Source organism: Coregonus lavaretus, assembly GCF_964263955.1.
Source record: "Coregonus lavaretus genome assembly, chromosome: 34".
Taxonomy (NCBI): domain Eukaryota; kingdom Metazoa; phylum Chordata; class Actinopteri; order Salmoniformes; family Salmonidae; genus Coregonus; species Coregonus lavaretus.
Window position 1 is genome coordinate 38,173,594 of NC_140021.1, and position 10,000 is coordinate 38,183,593.

A 10,000-nucleotide genomic window follows, 5' to 3' on the forward strand; every position below is an offset into this window, starting at 1 on the left:
AGTCTTCTCTATATTAACTTTAGCGCCCGATGCCTTACCATATATATCTATGATTCTCATAATGCTTCCAATGCTTCCTATATCTTTCACAGTGCAAGTAGTGTCATCAGCGTACTGATGTACAACACTGATACCACCACCTGGGATTCCGACACCCCTTACCTCTTTATTACTATTTATTAAAGTAGCTAACGGTTCTGTAGAAATACTGTACAACAGAGCTGACAAAGGACAGCCCTGCCTTACTGACCTCTCTACAGGAAAAGTATCTGTTACCACTCCGTTACATTTGACACAACTTTTAGCCCCGCTGTACAACAGGTTGATCCAAGCTACAAACTTTGGCCCAAAACCAAACCTCTCCATAGTCTGTAATAGGAAGCTATGCTCCACTCTATCAAAGGCTTTGTTAAAATCCAAACTTAATACTATACCGCCTTCATTTTTCATTTGATTAACAACATCTCTAATTGTACAAATTACATCTGCAACATCTCTTCCAGGTATACCGTAGGCTTGTGTTGATGCAATAATACTCCCAATCACCTTTTTCATCCTATTTGCTAACACTTTAGTCAATATCTTATAATCGGAATTTAGAAGACTAATAGGCCTATAATTTTCTAACTTGAATCTACTGCCCCTATTCTTGAATAAAATCGTTAACATACCAGTTGACATGGACTCAGGGATTTCCTTATTCTCTTCCATATAATGAAACACCTTCCCTAAAATGGGTGCCAAAATATCTACAAAGACTTTATAGAACTCATTTGTTAAACCATCCAAACCCGGACTTTTATTGCCTTGAGTGTTAACAATTGCTTCCTTGATTTCCATAATCGAAATCTCTTCATCACACATCATTCTATCTACCTGAGATACTTTGGCACTAATTGTATCCAGCACTTTTTCAACACATACTTTATCTACATCATTCTTTTTGTAAAGATTTCTGTAAAAGGATTCAACTGTATCTAAGATCTCAACAAAATCGTTTACCTTTACACCTTTTTCATTTTCCAACTCTACAATGTAACTCTTAGTTTGTTTTCTTTTTTCAAGCCCCCAAAAAAAGGATGTACATTTCTCTCCCTCCAAAGCGTACTGTGCCCTACTCCTAACAATAGCACCCAAACATTTCTTTTTTTCATAACGACCCAGCTCTGCATGGATTTTCAAATAATTCACAACATCATAGTCTGGATCAGTATCAGCCTTTTCAAGTTCATGCAACATCCTATTTCTAAGCATTGTTTCTTTCTGCTTATCTAACCGGTTGTGATTTCTAGCATACCTAATACTCCTGTTTTTTACTTTTCCTTTCACTTCCTCCCACCATAAACACACATTCTCTTTTAACAGTACATTAGACATTTCATCATTAATACATTCAACAATTTCATTTCTATATCCTTCCTCCTTTAACAGACTGGCATTTAAACACCAGACACCTCCCCCTCTCCTCTCCACACCAAAACCCATTTGAAATGACATTACTGCGTGATCACTATATGCTGTAAAGTTATATGACATCTTCTTAACATGCTGCACCAATTCCTGTTTTGCTAGACATAAATCAATTCTGCTTTGTTTTAATTCCTTTAGCACCACCTGCCTTCTAGAAAACACTCTTCTGTTTGGATTTTCAGCCCTCCATATATCTACTAGATTCTCCTCATTCATAAGTTTCCATAATGCATTTCTAGAAGAGTCATATCTGAATCTAGCACAACTAGAGGCATCCATTCTACTACACCTCACATTAAAGTCTCCTATCAATATACAGTTTTCTGAGCACAGTGTTTTTAAGTTGTGAAACATTTCTCTCCTTTCAGATTCAATGTTTGAAGCATAAACATTGATTAAACGAAAAACTACATTTTGCACTTCAAATTCAATTGCAATAAGTCTGCCATCATTGTCAGCATATATTTGTTTTACATTTTGAACCACATCGTTTTTTATCAAAATAGCCACACCACATGTTTTATCACTTCCATGACTACAAAAAATTAAATCAGACCATTTACTCTTAATCTCCTGTATTTTGGAATCTGTCCAATTGGTCTCTTGAAAACACAACATGTCTGCCTTAACAGACACTAAAACCTGCTCAAATTTGCTCATGTTTCTCAAACTGTTGCCATTTAGGGATGCGACTGTAATCATTAGTAATGTGTGCAGAGGTATAATCAGAGCAAAACAAGTCCTTTCAAAACCTACTTTTTCTTTTTTCCAAATCCCATCATCTCCCTAGTTTTCGACAATGACCTCTTATTTTTTGCAAACAACTGATGATCCTCACTATCTATTTCATCCTCCGTCTCCTGATTTGGAGCGGCAGGGAAGCCTTTTGAAAAGTGCGCTTTAACAGTGCCAGTGACTTCAGTGGACCCAGCTCGCTCTTTGGTGTCATTTTTACACACGCTTGAAACTGGCTCAGGCACCTGAGAAGCACCTTGCACCATCTCTACCTGTGTATGTATTTCACCCATCATGTGCTGCTGTTCCACCTTGTCAGCAGCAGAGACCAAAACTGCGTCTCGTGTTTTGCCAGAAGACATTACAGGCTCTTCAGGCATATCTGCCACTGTCTCTGAAGTCACACTCCCCATGTCACTCTCTTTTTCTCCTTCCATAAACACACTCCCCTCCTCTTCCTCAGAAGTGAGGTCCATTGTTTGCAAAAGTAAGTGATCTTTTCCCTTCTTACAGCTACATCTAACTTTCGGTCTGTCACACATTTCACACACATTACCTATGTTCAAACATTCTCTGGCATAATGCCCTTGTTCACTACATTTATGGCAAGTGAATTCTGGACATTCCTTAAGTATGTGCCCCGGCTGAATACATAGTCTACATACCTTCACTTGATTGTCATGGATTACACGAAAATATTCAAATCCCTCGACAGTGTTAAATTTGGTAGAATATGGCAAGGATTGCACATTGTCTGTGAACTTCACCTTGCAAAATCTCGTCCCGTCTACAATGTCTGTTCCTGGCCACATCCTCCTCTTGATTGGCGTGGTCGCCTTCACTTTCCAGCCTCTTAGTTTCTCATATATCTCCCCATCTGTAATGTATGCAGGCAAGTTCAAAAAGGACACCACAAGCTCATCGTTCCCTAGCTCTTTAGCCATGATTTGACAGTTCTTTATCTTTAGCCCGTCCATTAGTCTTTCTTTTCCCTTTACATGAGACATTGTTATTTCATACTTATTCCCGTCTCTCATTCTACATCCAAGTATTGTTCCACAAACTTCCCTTATTCCTCTCAGCAATTCCATCGTTGTTATTTTCCCTTCTCCAATTATTTCCACGTTCACCGTCAGTTCCTTCTCATACTTTCTTTTCTTCAGTTCTTCATTTGAAATTCTGATTTCACTGTTGTCCTTTCTCGTCGTCGTTTGTATTCTTGATGTTGACGCCATGTTGTCCATCCGGTTATTTTAATCAATATCCCCCAAACAGCTCACGCCGATGGGGGATAATAACAAAAAAGTTTCAAAGAAAATCAACTACAATCACACACAAACTTTCAAACTTATAAATCAAAAAAACCTCCAAACAAACGATATCCTCTCTCAAGCACTCAGACACCTGCCGCTCATCCACTTCCTGAAATTCCAAAAAGGGGCGTATTCAGGCTGGTATGGCCGTAAGCGAGGGAACATCTCTTGGTACACTATATAAAGTCAATGTGTCACTCACTCTGAAAGGGACACAGAAACGTATCCACTTTGTGACACAAACTGAAGAAGTTCAACCCTTGCTTACATTTCCAATATATAGATATATATTTGAGTCTTGTTGGGGGGGGGGGGGGGGGGGGGGAGAGGGCATATCCTATGTTGATTTATGACAAGTTCATTGACTAGGGCCCTATAAAATAGGCGTTGCGGACCGAATCACGGAATCCAGACATTAAACCGAAATTCAACAATATTCAAACATTTATTGAACTTAGTAAGAAATCAACTAAATCTATTCAACTTGTTAGAAAACACATTCATTTGCCCAAGTCAATCATAAGACATGAACAAAATGAATCAGTGATTCGTATGAACTTTCTGGCACAGGAATGCCCCTGTCTGTGTGCATGTATGCGGTGCTCGCGTATGTCTACACTTTGTGTAGCCGTTAGCGATGATGCTAATGATAACCTTCTTCTGGTAGGGAAGGAATGGCTTTCCCCAAAACCTTCGCAAGTAAATGTTAACTACAAAGTAGCCTATGCCTGCCTGGCAGAATTATACCGTGATCATTTGCATCACTCCAGTGGCCATTTGTTCTACAGCAACACCGCTTAACCAAACAAAGGTCTCTTCCTGGTTCACGCTTGCATTTAAGGGTAACTACACCCCAAAATCTAAATGTCTTACATTTTTCCCAGACCTCACAAATGGTCACCTGATAGGGTTTAAACATTGTTGTGGACATAGAACATCCAATTGTGCTGTTTTGCTATTAAAAAGGTGTACTTTTGAGAGCGAAAACCTGCCAAAACAGGGACAAACGGTCAACGGGGAAATCTAAACGGAGAAAAGGGAACTTGGGAATTAACGGAATCAGGCAAAACATTGAAGGGATTTTATAGTGCCCTAATGGACTACAGACATTGACTGTCTCCTAGACTAAAAACAAAGGCTGCATGTACTGCCTATATTTTGAGGGAAACGCACTGTCCATTATTTGATTTGATCAGGGCAGGGCTGCACACACAAACTGCATTTAGTCCAATAACAATCCATGATATTATTAGGGTGATAAATAAAAGGCAGTTGCTCCATGACACAAGAGCACGCTCTACTGGGACAAAAAGCTTACAGCACCTGGAATTCCCAGGCAGTCTCCCATCCAAGTACTAACCAGGCCTGACCCTGCTTAGCTTCCGAGATCGGACGAGATCGGGCGTATTTTTTTTTTTTTTTTTTTTTTTTTTTTTTTTTTAAATTAACCCATCTTTATATCATAGCTTCATATTTCACATCTTCACATCATATCATAGCTCCACAGCTTCTTTTTACATATCATAGCTTCATATTTCACATCATTTCTTCACATCTCATAGCTTCACAGCTTCTTTTTTACATATCATAGCTTCATATTTCACATCTCTCATAGCTTCACAGCTTATTTTTTACATATCATAGCTTCATATTTCACATCACTTCTTCACATCTCATAGCTTCACAGCTTCTTTTTACATATCATAGCTTCATATTTCACATCACTTCTTCACATCTCATAGCTTCACAGCTTCTTTTTACATATCATAGCTTCATATTTCACATCTCATAGCTTCACAGCTTATTTTTACATATCATAGCTTCATATTTCACATCTCATAGCTTCACAGCTTATTTTTTCCATATCATATCTTCATATTTCACATCTTCACATCTCAGCCTATAACGCAGATTATCAGTCCACGTCATAGCTTCTTACATGCTTTTACAGCAACTGGTATTCCAAGGTGGTCCCCCATCCAAGTACTAACCAGCCCTAAACCTGCTTAGCTTCCGAGATCTGACGAGATCGGGCGTATTCAGGCTGGTATGGCCGTAAGCGAGGGAACTACTCTTGGTACACTACATAAAGTCAATGTGTCACTCACTCTGAAAGGGACACAGAAACGTATCCACTTTGTGACACAAACTGAAGAAGCTCAACCCTTGCTTACATTTTCAATATATATATATATATATTTGAGTCTTGTTGGGGGGGGGGAAGAGGGCATATCCTATGTTGATTTATGACAAGTTCATTGACTAGGGCCCTATAAAATAGGCGTTGCGGACCGAATCACGGAATCCAGACATTAAACCGAAATTCAACAATATTCAAACATTCATTGAACTTAGTAAGAAATCAACTAAATCTATTCAACTTGTTAGAAAACGCATTCATTTGCCCAAGTCAATCATAAGACATGAACAAAATGAATCAGTGATTCGTATGAACTTTCTGGCACAGGAATGCCCCTGTCTGTGTGCATGTATGCGGTGCGCGCGTATGTCTACACTTTGTGTAGCCGTTAGCGATGATGCTAATGATAACCTTCTTCTGGTAGGGAAGGAATGGCTTTCCCCAAAACCTTCGCAAGTAAATGTTAACTACAAAGTAGCCTATGCCTGCCTGGCAGAATTATACCGTGATCATTTGCATCACTCCAGTGGCCATTTGTTCTACAGCAACACCGCTTAACCAAACAAAGGTCTCTTCCTGGTTCACGCTTGCATTTAAGGGTAACTACACCCCAAAATCTAAATGTCTTACATTTTTCCCAGACCTCACAAATGGTCACCTGATAGGGTTTAAACATTGTTGTGGACATAGAACATCCAATTGTGCTGTTTTGCTATTAAAAAGGTGTACTTTTGAGAGCGAAAACCTGCCAAAACAGGGACAAACGGTCAACGGGGAAATCTAAACGGAGAAAAGGGAACTTGGGAATTAACGGAATCAGCAAAACATTGAAGGGATTTTATAGTGCCCTAATGGACTACAGACATTGACTGTCTCCTAGACTAAAAACAAAGGCTGCATGTACTGCCTATATTTTGAGGGAAACGCACTGTCCATTATTTGATTTGATCAGGGCAGGGCTGCACACACAAACTGCATTTAGTCCAATAACAATCCATGATATTATTAGGGTGATAAATAAAAGGCAGTTGCTCCATGACACAAGAGCACGCTCTACTGGGACAAAAAGCTTACAGCACCTGGAATTCCCAGGCAGTCTCCCATCCAAGTACTAACCAGGCCTGACCCTGCTTAGCTTCCGAGATCGGACAAGATCGGGCGTATTCAGGCTGGTATGGCCGTAAGCGAGGGAACTACTCTTGGTACACTACATAAAGTCAATGTGTCACTCACTCTGAAAGGGACACAGAAACGTATCCACTTTGTGACACAAACTGAAGAAGCTCAACCCTTGCTTACATTTCCAAAATATATATGTATATATATATATATATATATATATATATATATCTATATGAGTCTTGTTGGGGGGGGGGGAAGAGGGCATATCCTATGTTGATTTATGACAAGTTCATTGACTAGGGCCCTATAAAATAGGCGTTGCGGACCGAATCACGGAATCCAGACATTAAACCGAAATTCAACAATATTCAAACATTTATTGAACTTAGTAAGAAATCAACTAAAACTATTCAACTTGTTAGAAAACGCATTAATTTGCCCAAGTCAATCATAAGACATGAACAAAATGCATCAGTGATTCGTATTTCCATGAACTTTCTGAAACGGCACAGGAATGCCCCTGTCTGTGTGCATGTGTGCGGTGCGCGCGTATATCTACACTTTCTGTAGCCGTTAGCGATGATGCTAATGATAACCTTCTTCTGGTAGGGAAGGAATGGCTTTCCCCAAAACCTTCGCAAGTTAATGTTAACTACAAAGTAGCCTATGCCTGCCTGGCAGAATTATACCGTGATCATTTACATCACTCCAGTGGCCATTTGTTCTACAGCAACACCGCTTAACCAAACAAAGGTCTCTTCCTGGTGCACGCTTGCATTTAAGGGTAACTACACCCCAAAATCTAAATGTCTTACATTTTTCCCAGACCTCACAAATGGTCACCTGATAGGGTTTAAACATTGTTGTGGACATAGAACATCCAATTGTGCTGTTTTGCTATTAAAAAGGTGTACTTTTGAGAGCGAAAACCTGCCAAAACAGGGACAAACGGTCAACGGGGAAATCTAAACGGTGAAAAGGGAACTTGGGAATTAACAGAATCAGGCAAAACATTGAAGGGATTTTATAGTGCCCTAATGGACTACAGACATTGACTGTCTCCTAGACTAAAAACAAAGGCTGCATGTACTGCCTATATTTTGAGGGAAACGCACTGTCCATTATTTGATTTGATCAGGGCAGGGCAGCACACACAAACTGCATTTAGTCCAATAACAATCCATGATATTATTAGGGTGATAAATAAAAGGCAGTTGCTCCATGACACAAGAGCACGCTCTGCTGGGACAAAAAGCTTACAGCACCTGGTATTCCCAGGCGGTCTCCCATCCAAGTACTAACCAGGCCTGACGCTGCTTAGCTTCCGAGATCGTACGAGATCAGGCTTATTCAGGCTGGTATGGCCGTAAGCAAATGAACAACTCTTGGTACACTATATAAAGTCAATGTGTCACTCACTCTGAAAGGGACACAGAAACGTATCCACTTTGTGACACAAACTGAAGAAGCTCAACCCTTGCTTACATTTCCAATATATATATATATATATATATATATATATATATATATATATATATATATATATATATATATATATATATATATATATATATATATATATATATATATATATATATATATATATATATACATATATATATATATTTGAGTCTTGTTGGGGGGGGGGAAGAGGGCATATCCTATGTTGATTTATGACAAGTTCATTGACTAGGGCCCTATAAAATAGGCGTTGCGGACCGAATCACGGAATCCAGACATTAAACCGAAATTCAACAATATTCAAACATTTATTGAACTTAGTAAGAAATCAACTAAATCTATTCAACTTGTTAGAAAACGCATTCATTTGCCCAAGTCAATCATAAGACATGAACAAAATGCATCAGTGATTCGTATTTCCATGAACTTTCTGAAACGGCACAGGAATGCCCCTGTCTGTGTGCATGTGTGCGGTGCGCGCGTATGTCTACACTTTGTGTAGCCGTTAGCGATAATGCTAATGAGAACCTTCTTCTGGTAGGGAAGGAATGGCTTTCCCCAAAACCTTCGCAAGTAAATGTTAACTACAAAGTAGCCTATGCCTGCCTGGCAGAATTATACCGTGATCATTTACATCACTCCAGTGGCCATTTGTTCTACAGCAACACCGCTTAACCAAACAAAGGATTCTTCCTGGTGCACGCTTGCATTTAAGGGTAACTACACCCCAAAATCTAAATATCTTACATTTTTCCCAGACCTCACAAATGGTCACCTGATAGGGTTTAAACATTGTTGTGGACATAGAACATCCAATTGTGCTGTTTTGCTATTAAAAAGGTGTACTTTTGAGAGCGAAAACCTGCCAAAACAGGGACAAACGGTCAACGGGGAAATCTAAACGGAGAAAAGGGAACTTGGGAATTAACAGAATCAGGCAAAACATTGAAGGGATTTTATAGTGCCCTAATGGACTACAGACATTGACTGTCTCCTAGACTAAAAACAAAGGCTGCATGTACTGCCTATATTTTGAGGGAAACGCACTGTCCATTATTTGATTTGATCAGGGCAGCACACACAAACTGCAGTTAGTCCAATAACAATCCATGATATGATTAGGGTGATAAATAAAAGGCAGTTGCTCCATGACACAAGAGCACGCTCTACTGGGACAAAAAGCTTACAGCACCTGGTATTCCCAGGCGGTCTCCCATCCAAGTACTAACCAGGCCCGACCCTGCTTAGCTTCCGAGATCGGACGAGATCAGGCGTATTCAGGCTAGTATGGCCTTAAGCAAGGGAACAACTCTTGGTACACTATATAAAGTCAATGTGTCACTCACTCTGAAAGGGACACAGAAACGTATCCACTTTGTGACACAAACTGAAGAAGCTCAACCCTTGCTTATATTTCCAATATATATATATATATATATATATATATATATATATATATATTTGAGTCTTGTTGGGGGGGGGGGAAGAGGGCATATCCTATGTTGATTTTTGACAAGTTCATTGACTAGGGCCCTATAAAATAGGCGTTGCGGACCGAATCACGGAATCCAGACATTAAACCGAAATGCAACAATATTCAAACATTTATTGAACTTAGTAAGAAATCAACTAAATCTATTCAACTTGTTAGAAAACACATTCATTTGCCCAAGTCAATCATAAGACATGAACAAAATGCATCAGTGATTCGTATTTCCATGAACTTTCTGGCACGGCACAGGAATGCCCCTGTCTGTGT